The following is a 17861-nucleotide window of genomic DNA, read 5'->3' as shown; positions in this document are numbered from 1 at the left end:
ATGACACCTGTATAATCTATATCAAATTGCTTTCTGTCTTAGAGAGGGAGAAGGGAAGGAAGAGAGAAAGAATTTGTAACTCAAAGTTTTTTTAAAATGCTGTTAAAATTGTTTTTACATATAACTGGGAAAAATAAAATATTGTTTTAAAAAGGAAACAAATGAAAATAACGAGAGTATTTTAAGATGTCAATTGAATGCATTTAGAGTTGGTAACCAGGCAGCCTTTAATAAGCCTTTCAGAAATCAGGAAATGCCTGCAATTTTAAAGCTCACTATTTGTCAGTCTTCCCTATATTTCTTTCAGTTGTTTTTCTCCTCTCCACCTCATTTGTCTCCATGAAACTTTTTGTCTTTGCTTATTAAGAATATTTTCTACAGCACTCCCAGCTGGGGTAGCTGAGGCCCTGAACTCTGTTTCCTGTGATGAGGCAGCATGACAGCTCAGAAATCCAGCCAGGAAGTTGATATGTGATTTTCCAAGAAAATAATTAAAATTGAACTGGCCTTTCATTCTGGGAGAAGATGGCCTCTGAACTGCCTTCACGAGTCTATAAGTTTGTAGTTATTGTCAGGAGTAAAATGAAGAACATAAAGCACGTTAGAGACCGAAATACCATAGAAAAAGAAGTAGTTATTATTACTCTTAAAAAAAAATTCCACATCTTCATTGAGGATGACTACACGATGACTATAGGGACCTCCTGCATAGGTTACTTTAGGAGATGATTTCATCTCCTGTTCTGACTTGGGTCCAGATACATCTAAGTTCATCCCAAACAGATGCACAACTAGATTGAAATAAGATCTTGGGCTGAAACAGTCCTTGAGTCATACCCTTTGCTCCTCATGTGTATACTAAATGGTTCACAAATTTTTACAGGAAACTTACTACATCACTTCTTCCAGAATATTTACACTGAAAATACAAGATATTCAGGGCTCCTGGACGTGCTCATTCTTGTGTCAGTCTTTCCTGATGCTTGTGCCTTGCCTGCCTGCATGATCAGGTTGGGAACCCACTAATACTGGGGCTTTGTCCAATTTGTTTCTGTATGGCACCCAACATCCAGTTCTCAGCCGAGGTTTAAAAATAGAATGTTGTCCTTCTCCTTTTTTTCTTTTCTTCCTTCTCCTCCAAAAGATAGGCCCCAGGAGGAGACTAAATGTTTTCCACTGGACAAATCATAATCTAAATATGGAGAGCTAGATTTGTGCCTGAAAATATATTTTGGTAAGTTACTGTTGTCTAGTGGAAACAGCCCTGCAAAAAGAGACAGGTTTTAAAACTGGGTCTTCTTCTGATCTTAGGCAAATCAGTTAGCCTCTTTCTGCTTTAGTTTCCTCGTCTCCCAAACATGAGTAGTGATACCCACCTTAGTTTACAGAGGGATAACCAGGTTATAAAGTGGTTAGATAGAATGTTGGCTCTAGAGTCAGGAGAATCTGAGTTAAATACAGCCTCAGATACTAACGGTGTGACTCTGGACAACTCACTTAACACTCTTTGCTTCAGTTTCTTCCTCTGTAATGAGCTGGTGAAGGAAATGTCAAATTACTCCAATATCTTTGTCAAGAAAACCCCAATGGCGTCACAAAGAGTCAGACATGAGGGAACAGATTACAGTTAAATAAATATCTATTGTGTTAAATCTGATTCAAATAAATAATTCCAGTTCTTTTTTGTTTAAACTTGTATTGTTGTTGTTTTTCACTCCTTTCAGTTTTTAACTCAAGTAATATTTGTTGTTATTTTCTTGGATTTGGTCCAGTAATAGAATTTGGGTTTTTAATCAACTTTTCTCTCCATTGTATCTTCAGGTCATCACTCTACTGGCCTATAGATGTGCTCAGTCTCCCCTTTCCAAGAACACCAAAACAAACAAAATTCCTGACATCTTTTTAAAGAATAGTTTATGCAATGCTATTTCCCATCCCTTTGCCATGAATTCTCTCTTCTAGTTCTTGCAGTCTTATTTCCACATCTATTTTTTACTTGAAATGCTCTCTCCTAGGTGATTTCCTAATCACTAAATCCAGGGCACCAATTTTTGGTCCCTTTCTATGTTCCTTAATCATTCTTCTGAATTTGTTGCTGCTGATCTTTCCCTAGACTGTCTAGTAGGGGAAAAACCAAACCAAACTTAGAGGGCTTGGATTCTAATCTCAGCTCTAATATCTAACTCTATAGCCACTGAGCAATTGCTTAACCTTTTTGTTCTTCAATTTCCTCATTTGTGAAATGAGAGGGTTATATACCTAATTAATAATAATAATAGCTAACATTTATATAGAGCTTAGTATATTCCAGACTAAACTATATGTTAAGTGCTTTATAATTATTTCCTCATTTGATCTTCAACAACCCTAGAAGGTAGATATTATTATAATCCCCATTTTACAGATGAGGAAACTGAGGTAAGAACAGTTTCAATGATCACATAGGAAGTATCTGAGGCTGGATTGTCCTTTCCACCTCTAAGTCCTATAAATTCTTCCTTCTTAAAATTCTTTCTTTTCCCTCTAAAATTCTTTCTCCTTCTCTGCATAGAGATAGGACATAGAATTTTGTTGGTATAAATTATTCCCAGATAAAAAAAATCCCTCTACCAATGCAAATTAAAACCCCTGCAATTTAAAATTTTAAGAGAGTGGCTTAGAAAACTGGGGGGTTTAATAACTTGTCCAGGGTGAGTATGCGAGCATGTATCATCTATAGAGGGCTCTATTTAAGGTCTTACTGGGCAGCTTTCTCACTACTATGCCATCCTACCTCCATCTGCTTCATTGATGCTTTATTTTGTTCTTTATATTTCTCTTACTATTTTCAAAAGACGGATCTTTACCAAGCCTTTGTCCCTGGCCTCTTCTTTCTTACTTAATATTATTTTCTTCAGCAATTTCCTCTATTCTAATGTTTTTAACTTCCTTATTCCTTCAATGGTGTCTCCCTCTTCCTTGTTAGAAAGCCCAGACTATAAAGTCATGTTGCTTTAAAAGATCCTACTGGGTTCCTTCTTGGAGCTTTGGTTATGCCTTGTCAAAGCAACTCATGAAATTCTTTGCTTTCCTTCTAGACACTTAATTTCATTGATGCCCACCCTTGAAGTTCTATCTCATTTGTCTTCTCTGTGATGTTGGCGATTTTCTATTCAAATTTTCCCCATGGCTATCCTAATTGGATCTTGTCTTTGTATGACTGTATGTAGCACCCTTATATCCTTTAGGTCTGATGTTTTTTCCTCCTTTCCAAGTATACGAGGGCTGGCTTAGTGACAACAGCTTATGACCTGGGCTCCTCCCCTATTTTGGCATTAGTCTTCACCAACCCACATTAAAGATTTGCAATACATCCTGCTTGGCTAGATTTAGCTTCTTGTTGCTGAAAGAGGAAGCTGCCTTTTTCATAGGCAATTGCCCAATTTATCTTTCTCCTGTGACGACTATCCCCTGGCTTTGAAATTCTTAGGCCTCCAGATTGTCTTGGAATCACCTTTGATTTCTCCCCTCCTTTATTCAGTCCCTATTTGATCCCTAGGATCAAATGTAAAATCGTCTATATGGTATTCAAAGCCGCTAATAACCTAGTTCCCTTCTATCTTACCAGTCTTTTTACTCCCTCACCCACATAACAGGCAATCTAATAACATTAGCCTATTCATTGTTTCTTTCACAAAAACATTCCTCCAGACTCTGGCCATGTCCACTGTCCATTGCCCATGCCTGAAATTCTCTTCCTCCTGGTTTCCTTGGTTTCCTACAAGGTCTAGTTAAAATTCCACCTTCTACAGGAAGCCTTTTCTGATTGCTGCCTTAATGCTGTTACCTTCCCGTTATAGATCATCTTTTATATATCCTGTATATAGTATACAAACTTGTGTGTCTCCTTTTATCCTAGTATTAAACATAAACTACCAGAAGAGTGCCTGAGAACAGCCCAGAATAATTCTGAAAACATAGCTATAATTATGTACTTTCTCTCCTCAAAATTCTTATATGACTTTCTATTACTAAATAAATGCTAAATATTAGAACTTGGTATCCATATGGTTCAGACCATTTTTCTAACCACATCTCCCATCAGCCCCACTATTCCCTTTCCAAACTACATTATTCACTGTTCCTTCAAAACTTCCAGAACTTTCCAGTCTCCACACCTTCTTCTTGATATCCTATATCTCCTTTGGTTTGAAATCCCATTCACTCAAAAGTTCAAATGTTATCTTATCATCAGTGAAATTCCAAATTCCTCTAAGGTTTGATCTCTGCCTCCCCTGAACCCCAAGAGCACTTTGGTTGGCATTGCCTATAGATATTTATATTGTTATCATATTCCTATGCTAAATAATTCCTAATTAAAGGACTATATCTTCTTTTAAAATTCTGTACTATCTAACAAACTACACCACAGAGTAAATACTGAGAATTTATTTTATTGAGTTATACCATACTGAATTATTACCATTAATATTACTCATTTGTTCTTTTTGTTATCCTCACATAGTCATCCAATTCAGCATAAAACATCGCAAATGTTAAAATTCAGTGCATGCTTTGAATGTTCTCTGTCCTGTGAATTTGGAGTATTCATTTCCATAATGCTGCCTTGCAAGAGATATATGTTGATATTCTATCAAAGAAACATCTTGAGCAATTTGTGAATTGCTAAGTTGAAGCAATCAGCATTAACTCCATAAAGCAAGCCCTGAATTGGAAGCCAATTCAGCTGCTTAATTTTTTTTTTTTTTTTTTTTTTTTTTTTTTGAGTTTGAGAGACTGATCTCTTCCCCTTTTCAGATCTCCAATTTTAGCACCCGGATGTATTATGCACTTTGTATATCTGTTTTCAAGCACATTCCTCTGAAAACCAAGATCTTGTTGGAGTGTCAGATTAATGATTGCTTGCAAACTTTTTGTTGTTACTTTCAAAATTTAAATAATTAATTGGGTCAACATTATTAGGTAATCCTATTTAACTAGTTTTCAGAGAAATGTACTTTGGAATTCACAGATTTAGAGCTTCAAGGAATCTTAGAAACAATCTAATTGAACTTCAGAGAAAGAAACTGAAGTCCAGAAAAGTGAAATTCTTTGTCTAAAATCAAGCTACTAAGTGGCAGAGTCAGGATTTGACTCCAGGCCTGTGTTTTGCTGGAATGTTGGGAAGTGTATATTGTATCAAAACAATACTTTTAAAATAAATGAAATATGTCATGTATTACTTCTACAAAGACAATAAACAATTTTAGACAAATTTCTGGATAGATTTTTACAATATTTACTAAGATTGGAGACTGCTTCTTCCTTTTACATAGGAATTAATCTTTATTTCACTGAAGTCTTGGTTTTATAGGCTGTGTTATGGTGTTAAGGTTGGTGGGGAGCTACTGCTAATGGGGAAGATTCTGTATACTGGGAAGGAAAATAACATGGTGACAACTTGTTAACATCTTTCTTTCCTAGAAATGTGACAAAAGTGTCTGATCCATAATCTACTTGGTGAGACATCTCAAGATTTCTAGGGGTTGATCTTATTTAGCTTATTTTGTGTTCTATCATGAATAAGAAGATAAATAGTTTAAATTCTTTGGCCATGCCATATCAAAGCATAGTTTCAGGCATAGAGCAGGAATTCAATAAGTATTAGTGAAATGTGTGATTGAATATATTTCAATTTCATAGGAATCATAGAATAAAACAGAAGGTAGGGGTGAGATTTGGAGAATTCTATAATTTTACCAGAAATTCCTCTACTCTATACTTCTTCACGCTAAATTTCTATGAAATTTAAATGTATTTTATATTCTAATGTTTATCAATTCCCTGATCAAATCGAGAAGTTCCCTTGGCTTTAGAATAATCTTTAGAAATTGTTTTCAACTCCTTCATTTTATTCACAAGGAAACTGAAGCCCCAGGAGATTAACTTATTTGCCCAAGATCATGTAACAGATTTTGGCAGAACCAGATTTCAGATCTCATGCTTTTTTCCAAAATCCAATTTGCTCCATCAATTGCTAGTATCCCTGACAAGGCAAGTTGCTAATGGCATAGGAAGGCTTAGCCACAATAATTGCTTAGAAATTGATCTAGTCAGGCATTGAGTTAGACCAAAAGAATGCAGTTGATCTGTGAGACCCTTGCCCAACAAAATGAAAAAAGATAATTAGTAGACATAAGGTGAAATTATACTTTTTATGCAAAATATTTTCCTGCTTCATCTTTTTATCTCTTGTATTCTTCTATTTGTAGTTATGGGCAACCTGTTTACCATAACCAGACAAATTTTTAGACTATGATGTTTCTGAAATCATATAAATTGCATAGTTGGTTAAATTTTTCTGTCCCTATTCTGTTTTTAATTTTGTTTCTCATTATTAGCATGTATTATTTCTTTTTTGCAATGAATATGATGACTTTATTGATGGTACATATTATAGGGCTCTAGGCTTTTCCCTCCAGTACAGAGATGGCTTGGGGATAAGGATGTGAATGGGGCATGGGATTCCCAATATAGGAACATAGGTTAGGGATATGGACTCCTCAGTAGTGCCATTCCTTTTTTTGGTCTGGGGATGAAGATCCATGGTTTCCCACTTTACTCCTTGGAGGCCATGTAAACCATGAGATCCTCTACATAGTTGCTATACCCATACTTCTTGTCATACCAGGAAATGAGCTTGACAAAATGGTCACTGAGGGCAATACCAGCACCTGCATCAAAAATAGAAGAGTTGCTGTTAAAGTCACAGGATCTGTGTAGCCCAAGATGCCCTTCAAGGGTCCACATGCTGATTGTTTCACTACTTTCTTGATATCATCATATTTGGTAGGTGTCTCCAGGTGACAGGTCAGATCCACAATGGATACATTGGGAGTAGGAACATAGAAAGCCATGCGTGTGAGCATTCCATTCAATTTAGCTCCATTTTCTAACTTAAATATTTTAAACTTTGACTCTTCTATTTTACATTTATACTCTGAAATTAATGCTGTGCTTATTTCTTTTTTTTTCTTTCTTTTCTGCTTCCTTCTTTTTCTCTTTTTCTTTCTTTATCTCTTCTTTCTTTCTATCTTTTTCCCTCCCTATCTCCATCTATCTCTCCATTATAGAGAACATATATATGCATAACATATGCCTTCACATATACACATAGATAGACAGATGGATGGATAGCTATATTTATTTTTCTCCCCTCTCCAACTTTCCCATTCCGATCCATTAACTTCTTGTGGACATTCTTGTCTTTCTTTGGTGTGATAGTAGTATAGATGCATCCTTTCAAATGATTCCATTTCTTATACTTGACAGGAAGCAAATCATTTCAATTTTTTTCCAAGTTGAACTTTCCAACCTTGAATTAAACTTGAGAGATTTCTCTTAAGAACTTGTTAGTTCTCAGAACTGTTGTTAGTGGTGATCACAGGTTCCTCTTTAGCTTTTGTTTGAGAATGAGCTGAAGGGAGAAACACTAGGTAAAAGGGTGATTCCTCTTTTGTGAGTATTTTAAAGTGATAATAAAAGAAGATACTTAAAGGGAAGAAATACCTGAAACTGTCAACTCTTTATTAATGTTTAGAATGCTTTTCTCACTTTGAAACTAAGGAGCTGGATGGGGTCTGCCCATGTGTAAGAATAATATTTTCCTGCTTCATTTCCAGAAATTCTAAGATCCTTCTTTCTTGATCTGGAAGACTCTGTGAATGCTGGCAATACAGTTCTTTTTGTTGTTTGAAAAAATACTGGCACTAGGCCACTAGAAAAGGAACCAGTTCTGTACTGTCTTGACTACTTACCCACCTTTACCATCCATATTTTTTGGGGAAATGCAACCTGAATGTTGGCGTTTGAGGAGATAGGAAAATGTGATTTTCAGTTCACCCCACCTAAATCTGCAAAGAACTCCCCTCCACAAATTTCAAAAAAGATTTTTGTGTTCCCTCTTATAATGGAGGGAAATCAAGCTGACTGTTGATTTTGATTTTAGATGTCTTGCCTCATTTTTTTTTTCCTTTTCTTCCTGTTAATTTGCCTGTTCATTAAAAATAGTTTTCTAACCTAATTGGAAGGTACCTATCAATTGTGTGTACCTAGTAAAATTCAGCTGGGATTAAACTGCAAAAGGCCATTTTATTAGGGTAGAATGAATATTTTCCTTCATGAATTTTGTAAAATAGTTTCATGACATCATCAAATGTATGAATATGCCACTAGTCTGCGTTTCAAAACAAAGTTTCTTTAAATAACAATATGAAATCAAATGATTTGAATTAGTCATATCCAGGAACACAGTGAGAGGAGAATAAAAATGTGTCTTTATTGTCTCTTCCACAAAAAACGAAATCCATGGAGTATTCATTCTCCAAGTTTCTGATCTCCTCTCCCCCTATGACTTTTTTCAGGTGCTTGTTTAAGGTCATGGCTACAAAGTTGAAGAGCAATGAGAATAGTTAAATTGTTACTTTAAGAATATGTCAGTGCACTTGCTTAAGTTACTCTCTGGGGCTTTACAAAGGGTGGGGAATAACCAATCTTACATGCAAATACCCAGATTCAGTAGAGGACACAGGCAAAATTTCTTGGGCTATACATAAACTTGTAGAAACTCTGTGTGTCTCCTTGTATGGCCTTTACAAAGAACCCAAGTCCAGAGTGATAGAAATCCAATTATAAAAAGAACAAAGAATTTGTTAACTTCAACTAGAGAAAGGAGATGGAGACACTTAGCTTTATTGAGATCTATAGAAAGGTATATAAACTTATTTGTCTGAGTGATCCCAAAGCACACAGTTGGGTATCAAAAGGATCAATAAACAGAGAACCTGATGCATTTAGGAGTAACTTGGCCCTATTCCTTAGCTTGGTTCTGTGATTTTTGTGGATTGTATTGGTTCAGAAGATAGATGGGACCTCATCCCTCTTTCTTCAAAAGGAAATGTTGCTTGGTATCTTCCAGAAAAAAAAAAATAATTTCCCTCATTGCCAAGACATTTGGGTACAAGCTCACTGCATTTTTTTTTTTTTTTGATTAGGTTAAATAAAGCCTGGTCTATATTTGATGTCTTATTAGCCTGAATTCATGCAAGGGAACTAAGGCTGATAGAGAATATAAACCAAATTCTGTAGTTATGTGGGGAAACCTAGGTTGGGAAGCAAAGTGAACTATGGAAATCTTTGTGAAGGATCTCCCAGGCTGAATCAGATATCTACTGTCAAGAGCCAAGGGCAGGCTGACACTTGACTCACAGTGGGGTTTTTTTTGTCTGAAAGGTAAATGCTAGAACCTCACCGTTCCTCAGGCTGAATCAATTTTCTACATTCAAGGACCAGAGACAGATGGACATTTTAGTCACTGTGGTTTTTCCTTGTCTTAAAGGTAAACATGAAGGAAACTCACTGTAACACTGTTCAATATTTGGGACTATTTTACCTGAAAAATTTTTCTAAGAGATCCTTATTGAAATTTTAGCAACTAAATCTCCTTGAACACCAGTGAACTCCCTTATACTCAATTATATTTCTGTAATGACAGCTCAAATTTCCATATGGCATATTAGTTTCCAAAGAACTTTCCTCACTACAATCCTGTGAGTCAAGAAGTGCAAGTGTTATTTGTATTTCTATTTTTATTGATGAAGAAATGGTGGCTCAGAAAGATTGTGACATACCTGAGGATACAGAGCTATATGTGGTGGAATGACCTAGTACTTGACTTTTTCTATCCCACTCCCATCTTGCTGCTATTGCTGAGGAATCTCTAGGGAGGATCGAGGACATCACAGGGAGCTTTCTCTTTTATGGGGCTTAAAAAAAAAAAATCTCAGATCCTGAATGTGGACTTTCTAAAATAGGCTTTGCATATTTATATGTTTCAGGAAGGATTTTCCTTAGTGGTTTTGATCCAAGATTTCCTTCCTGAAATGGCTGCCATGACCAGAGCTAGTTTTGGGCTTCGGGGCTTCTGTACAAACAGTGGGTTCACACTGCTGTGTGTATTTAAAACCTCATGGTTTCAGGGAATCCTGCAGAGTGTTCTTGACTTATAAAGCAAATGTTTTTCTTCTTGATTTGTGTGGTGGATTTGCTTTGCCAGGGAATGTCCAATAGGCTACAGAATGGCTAGTATGTGATGAAGAGCACCCATCTTGAGTAATAAAAGCTCAAATATGGTCTTTGTGGGTTCAATTCAGAACATACTTTTATATATAGATATAGATATATATTTTAACTTGGTCCAAAGTGGCATAATCCAGTTGACTGTTAACTCAGTTACTTACCTTGGTGACCCACCTAGATGTGCCATGTCTCCTATATACAAGTAGGTAAGTGAATCGGGACTTCTGGGTATTTTTTTAATCAATCAACAAGTATTTGGTTTAAAAAATATTTTTAAGCATTTATTTAAACTTTTTGAATTCTAAATTCTCTCCCTCTCTCCAGCCCTTCCCCTGTCCATTGAGAAGGCAAGAAATGTGATAATTATTATACATATGAAGTCACACAAAGCATTTCCATAGAATTATGTTTTTTTTTAAAGTGAGAAAAATAAAATGAAAAAAAGTGCTTGTTTGTTTGATTTTAATTTATTTTTCCCCTTTTGGTCTGATTTTTCTTATACAACATGAAAAATATGGAAATGTGTTAAAAAGTATTATACATGTATAACCTATATCAGATTGCTTGCTGTCTTGGAGAGGGAGGAAGGAAGGAAGGGAAGGCGAAAAAATTTGGAACATAAAATCTTAAGAAAATTAATGTTGAATAAGGTGATTCAGGCCAGTTCCAATGATATTGTAATGAAGAGAGCCATTTGTATCCAGTGAGAGTACTGTGGGGACTAAGTGTGAATCACAAAATAATATTTTCACTTTTGTTATTGTTGTTTGCTTACATTTTGTTTTCTTTTTTCATTTTTTTCCTTCCTGATCTGATTTTTCTTGTGCAGAATAATAATTGTAGAAATATGTATAGAAGAACTGTACATGTTTAACATATTGAATTATTTGCTGTCTAGGTGAGGAAGTAGAGAGAAGGGAGAGAGAAATTTGGAACACAAGGTTTTGCAAGGGTGAATGTTGAAAATTATCTATGCATATGTTTTGAAAATAAAAAAAGATTTAATAAAAAAGAATTATTGCAAGATATAACAACAAAGAAATAAATATTGAAAATGATTTTCACATGTATTTGAAAAAATAAAATACTATTTAAGAGGAAAAAAGATGCTTCAGTATATACAGAGCTCATTAATTTTTTTCTCTAGAAGTAGATAGCATTTTTCCTTATAAGTATTTTGAAATTGTGATAGATTATTGTATTGATCAGGGTAGCTATGTCTTTCATAGTAGATTGTCATTACATTATTGCTTTTCCTGTGTATAATATTCTTCTGGTCCGGTTCAATTCAGTTTACACTAGTTCTTGTGAGTCTTTCAGTTTTTCTGAAATCATTCCTTTCCTTTTTTTTTTTTAATAGCACAATAGTATTCTATCACAAATTTGTCCAGTTATTCCCCAATTTATGGGCATTTCCTCAATTTCCAGATCTTTGCCACTGCAAAAAAATAATAGCTATTTTTGTACTTATAGGTCTTTTTCTTTTTCTTTTGATCTCTGAGAGATACAGACTTAACAGTGGTTATTAATGGATTAGCGTATGTCCTTTGGATCTAGTTCCAAATTCTTCTCTAGAATGTTTGGAACAGTTCACAACTCCACAAACAATGTATTAGTGTACCTATTTTTCTATATTTACTCCAACATTTGTTTTTTATGTCAGATTTCAGCTTCTAGGTATTTAAAGATAAAAATGAAATAGTGACCCCCAAGGAGCTGTCATTCCATTTAGAAAAACAACAGCTGTACAAATAGACAAAAACAAAATACATGCAAAGTATTTTTTTGGAGGGGAGGAATAGAAGGGGTCTAACAACTGGGAATGGGAAGAGATAAGGAAAAATCAGGTATATGAATTACCTTTTTAACTGAACCTTGAAAGTAGTTAGGGATTCCAATAGGCCAGAGACAGGAAAGCATTGCATTCTATGTACCTAAATATGGAGGATACTGTGCTTTATTATTGTGTTTAGAACAAGACACTTACATGGCACTGAGTAATTTCTTCATGAGTAAAAAACAGTAACTTTGAATCATTTTACAGAGGTATAATGGGAATAAAAATTTGTTTAGTATGTTTAAATATGAAGAAAGATATTTTGTATGTTCATTACAATAACTTTCTGATTCTCAAATAGGATAATATTGATAGTTCTGATTGCTATTTTTCTTTTTAAAAACACACAGACACATATATAATACATATTTTTTTAGATCAGCAAAAATCTGTTTTCTCTTCCTTCTACACAAACCCCCACTCCAAAATGTGAAAGAAATAAAAGCCCTTTTACAAATATATATAGTTGAACAAAATACATTTTTGCATTGGCAATGTCCAAAAAACTGTCTAATTTTGTATTCTGAATCCTTCACTCCTATATCAGAAGTTGAGTGGCATATTTCCTCAATAGTTCTTTGTCCAGTGTCTTTACCAAGAAAACCCATGGATAACATGTTCCATGGTGTCACAAAAGCAGGACCTAACTAAATGACTGAACAACAATTCTTCTTTTAATCTATCCTCCCTCAAAGTCCTGCTTTTCCTTTTTTCCCTCTTATTTCCCCAGAGAATAAAATGTACTTCTGTATGTGTAGATATGGATATATGCATTTTCCCCTTCTTTGACTAGTTCTCATGACAGCAAGATGTAGGAGCCAGCTGCTCCCTTACTTTTCTTCTCCTTGTTTGCATAGATTTTACTTATACATTCCAATTATGTGAGATTATTTTCCCTACCACTCCTTTTCCCTTCAGTATATTTCTCTTTCCCTTTCTTTCCACTTTTTGTGATCCCAGATGATGATAGAGTTAAAAAGAGATAATCTGAGAGGGAAAACATTAGCAGTATTTGAAATAGTATTGGGCGTTAGGACCTGGAAAGACTTCTTGAAGAAAACAGGATTTGAGCTGAGTCTTAAAGGAAGGCAGCCTCTTGAAGAGGCAGCTAGGTAAGTCAGTGGTTTGAGAGCTAGACCTCAAGTCAGGAAGACTAGAGTTCAAATGCTGCCTCAAACATTTACCAACAGTGTGATCCTAGGCAAGTCACTTAACCTCTGTTTGCCTAAATTCACTATAGAAGGAAATGGTAAACCACTCCAATATCTTTGTCATGGGCAAATGAAGAATTGGACACAACTGAACAATTGGTCATCAACACAACAAATTTGAAGGAAACTACAACATCTAGTAAGAGGGAGGGACAGGATTTCCAACATATGAATTTATTTGGTCTGAGTAGTCTGAGACTCTTTTAGATTTGGAAGTTTGGAGGTAATTCATGTTATTGAGATCACAATTAATTTACACAGCATTGAGATGAATCACATAAAATGTATCAGAAGAGTTCCAATTAAGATGTCATCGTGTTTTAGTTGCCAATGGTAGCCTACAAGACTCTTTATCTTTACATTTCCCGCCTTGTGTATTGGGAACTGTACATTATTGCAGAACTTACTATCCAACACATTTTACATTCTACCATTTGATTCTTTATACTTGACTATAAGTAGTTTTTACAATGTTTTCAACAGGAAATAGTTGAGATAGCAAGCTTAAAATGCAAGTCATTTATTTACCTAGTCAGAACTAGAGAAGAATGAAGTAGATTGTTTGGCATAGGAATAGATTTGGTTTTCTCATAAGTAATCCAGGAAAAAGGGATAAAAACTAGAATCTGACCTGTGATTCTATTGAAGTAGTGAAAAAAAAAATTATTGACCAATGTAGCTCAGCACCTTCTCAGAAACTTTATCAACATTAACAGGATGTGTGATTTGTCCAGGGGTCACATCCCTTCATGTAAAATTGTGTCTTCCTAGTCCCAAGACCAGTCTTCTCTCCACTATGCCAAATTCCCTCTAATCCTGGAGATTAATTTTTTAAATGGAAAAATTCCTAATGCAAACATAAAGTTCATAGGGTACAAATATTGCATTATACATGTAGAAGTGAATAGGTCATATTGCCTTAATTTTTTTTCTGGATAAATTTGAGACATGAACATTCTGATTATGACCTGGAGTTCCCTTCTCCTTGTTTTAAATCAGTAAAGACAAGAGTAAAGGGAGTAAATTACTAGTCTTATAATTGTTTCCGGTTAAGGTTAAAAAATGAATTTTACACAGAACCATATGTAGTTCCTAAAAGGAGGTATTTTTTGTTATTATATTGCAAGACAAGTCACCTTGGTCAGGGGACTTCCTGTAATATGATGTATATAACTGTTTACAAGAATTTCGTTTTGAATCAGGTTTTAACTATGTATAACTTGTCTGCTTGAAGAAACAAAGATGACGTTTCTTTTAACAGTATGAAGAGGTTGCTGTGGGTTTACTTAAATAGGTTTGTAATAACTTGCACAGCAATTAGTTTGCACAATACCAGTTTAACATGCATATTTGTCTATACTGGGATTTTCAAATACATGTTTACTATTGATGTGTGCATACATTAATTCATTTAGTAAATATTAAAAGCTTTTTATTTTCAAATCACATGCATGGATAGTTGTTTTACATTCACCCTTGCAAAATCTTGTGTTCCAATTGGTAAATATTTTTGAAGATCTACAGCAATATGTTCAAGGTACCTGGGGATACAAAGGGAAAAAAAAAAAAAAAAAAAAAACACTGACAGTGCCTTTGTTTGCTATTTTTACTCAGTTGTTTTTAGTCGTGTCTGTGTGTCCCCAGTTGGGGCATTCTTGGCAAAGATACTGAAGCTTAAGTGGTGAGGTACCAAATAATATGGCTTAGGAGAGCGCCAAATGTTGAGATTAATATTTGGCCACTGGATCCAGATAGCTGTGGAGGGGAAAGCAAGGCAGGTAATCTTGCAAGCCTTCCCTCACTTAAATTGCATTTACTTGCAGTCATAGCATCACCTCCCAGATGTCATGGCTCTCTAACAAAAAGGACAAACAATAACAACAACATCTTGGGGGTTGCTGATCTGACTTCTTTCTTAACCATTCACGCTTTCTTTAATTGGCCAACAGTAGGTCCCAGACTAAGCCACAAATGGCCAGTTTGGGTCTTGATTGACTTAGAGTCAATGTAAGTAGCAATCATCTATTTACATTTTGGCCAGAAAGTCTGAGGGTTTTACTTGCCAAGTTTCATTTATTTATTTAGATTTTTTTTTTTTTTTTACTAAAGTGAAAAGAAGCCATTCTTTGCCTCAATTGCTACTTAGCCTTAGTTACTGAATGAGTATGAGCTCAATCAAATTGAGACCTGTTGAAGACATTTAAAAAGGCTAAGGTCTTCCACTGTATCTAGGGCTAGCTCCAGTCCTCTTGTATATCTTGGCTCTAGAGTGAAAAGTGAGGCAGATGACATAACTCTCCCTCCCTTAAATCCAAATCACTTTCATATTACCTCCTTGATATTATGCTCCTCTTCAAGAACTGACAAACAAGATGACAGTTTCTCTTAGTGTCCACACTATTTACAAAATTGGGATTAGAGTAAGGGGCATGTCTGTTTCTCATTCAGTTTTGGAACAAAGAACACAAAACTGAATCTAGAAAGCTGGGTTTTAGTCTGGCTCACTTACTAAATAAGCTCTGTGTGAATTTATGCAAAGGACCGGACCTAGATTTCTGCATCTTGAAAATGAAGTTGGAATGTCCACTAGTTGTCTCTTCCAGCTTTAACTTTGTGCCTGCCCTCTGTCCCTTCTGGTACCCCACCTTCCTCTCAAGCCAGTCCTCATCCTTCTCTTGTCACCAGGTGCACATATAGAGAAATGCTCTCCTGTCACCTGGAACTTTCCCTCCATTCAGGTACTGTGAGCAGTTTGCTTTGTGTCCCTTGGAGCAGTTTCTACTGTTGTTATTTTTTTGGCAAGAACAGATAGAACTTTTCCACAAAGGACCATATGAGTCTCCTCCCTCTTAGCAAATATATTCATTGTTTCAGTTGCATTTAACTGCAACTATCAGAGAAAACTTTTTTTTGGAGTTGTGACATTTTTGAGCTTATTCCACACTGCAGTAATTAGACCTAATAGTTTCAATTTAGTAGTAAATGGACCTAACAGATCAAACTGTATGGCATTGTCAGCCCAGAATACACAAAAATTTACCTCTTCAAGATCTTAAAGTAATGAAACACACTAACAATTGTCCAGGGGCCAGCTCACCTAAAGGAGATTACAGTATATACTGGATAAGTAATGGCTATATGCGGCTGCTAGGTGGCGCGATGGCTAGAGCTCTGGAGCTGGAGCCACCAAGACCTACTGACTCTAGCTGTGTGACTTTGGATAAATTACTTTAACTTCTGTACCTCAATTTATTCCTGGGTAAAATGAGGTTAATTATAACACTAGCTTCCCAGGCAGGCATGTTTGTAAAGAGTCAGGAACCTGTTAAGTGCTATATAAATATAACTTCTTATTCAGAGATGTGGGTGTACCATGTACTTCAAAGCAAATGGGTTTTGTTTAGTCAGTCATTTAGTTCAGTTCGATTCTTTTTGACCCCATTTGGGGTTTTCTTGGCAAAGAATACTGGAGTGGTTTGCCATTTTCTTCTCATTTTACAGATGAGGCAATTGAGGCAAACAGGGTTAAGTGACTCGACCAGGGTCACACAGCTTTTCCGGATCTAAAGTTGGATTTGTACTCAAGTCTCCCTAACTCCATTCCCGGTGTTTTAACCACACCGCCACCTGGCTGCCCTAATACAAATGGATACTTGCTTCATTTGGTAATAGCAGTTTGGAAGACAAAACAATATGTTAGAAGAGTCATTCCTGCACAGATAGGCACCTTTAGTAGACAGTCCTTAGAGAAGAAGTCTTTATGAAAAACAGTTTCAGTTACAACCGGAAGGCATCAAGTATGATAATAATAATCGATATTTAAATAGCCTTACCTCGTCGCTCTAGTGAAAGTGTAACACAAGGAAACAATAGAGGCTTGTGGGAGAAGGAGAAAAAAGGTTGGGCGTCAAGAAAGAAAGGAAGGGAAGAAAATCAGCGAGAGGGAGGTGAGTTCAAACTAGGTGTTGAAGACAGCGGAGGGCCTTAAGTAAAAGAGAGGATTTCCACTCTGGGCGAGACAAGTAGGGGCTGGAGGGCTGTGGCTTAACAGGTGTCCCTTTTCAGCCTTTCTTGCAATCTCTATCCCCAGGAAAACCTATTGAAAGCATGATAGAAATCTTGCAAGAAGAAGTTCTGGGGTGCACCGCGGGTGCAAGGTTCTGACAGGGTTAAAACAGTCACCTGCAGCTGAAGTGAGACTCAGATGGGAAGTAGGAAGTGCTGCGCTGGAGCTTCCTGTATAAATAAATGCAGCTCCCCCCCCTCCCCAACCCCCCCGAAAAAAAGAAAAAAAAAAAAACCCTGCTGTTGGCTAGCCGCTGCGCTACCCAATGTTGCCTGTGTAAGCTGTGATAGCAACATGCTCTTGAGAGCAGAGAGGAGATTGTCCTACCCCGTCTTTTTATAAAGGTCTGGGAAGACGAGTCCTGTTGCAATCCTGAAAAGTGTATAGCTGTCAGCAGCTGCACACGGGAAAAGCTCCCGGTGAGCAATGAAACAGTTTCTCCTTTCCAGTCCGGGAGCAGCCCAGAGTGGTTGGTGAGATATGAACCTCTTCGGTTGCTCTGAGGAGTGAGTGTGGGGTTGTCTGAAAGTCAGACAGAAGCTGGGAGGCGATCAACCTCTTGGTGCAAGGTATGTTTCTGAGAGCTTGCTTTTTATTCTGCTTACTTTTATTTAATGTGGGAGTGCCTGAA

The 17861-nt window shown here is 36.2% G+C and overlaps 1 protein-coding gene across 2 annotated transcripts in view; it reads left to right on the top strand.

The window, feature by feature from the left end:
* RNF144B (ring finger protein 144B) overlaps positions 1 to 17861 on the top strand; it is a 140582-nt gene that overhangs the window by 6841 nt on the left and 115880 nt on the right. The window contains exon 1 of one of the 2 annotated variants that reach the window (XM_051970626.1): positions 16907 to 17799. The exons of the other annotated variant lie outside the window; for it this stretch is intronic. The gene's annotated coding sequence lies outside the window, so the exon portion shown is untranslated. Of the gene's footprint in view, positions 1 to 16906; positions 17800 to 17861 lie in introns of those variants that run through there. 2 annotated transcript variants of the gene reach the window in all.

Source organism: Antechinus flavipes, chromosome 1 (assembly GCF_016432865.1).
Source record: "Antechinus flavipes isolate AdamAnt ecotype Samford, QLD, Australia chromosome 1, AdamAnt_v2, whole genome shotgun sequence".
Classification (NCBI taxonomy): Eukaryota; Metazoa; Chordata; class Mammalia; order Dasyuromorphia; family Dasyuridae; genus Antechinus; species Antechinus flavipes.
This window is presented reverse-complemented; position numbering and strand designations above follow the sequence as displayed.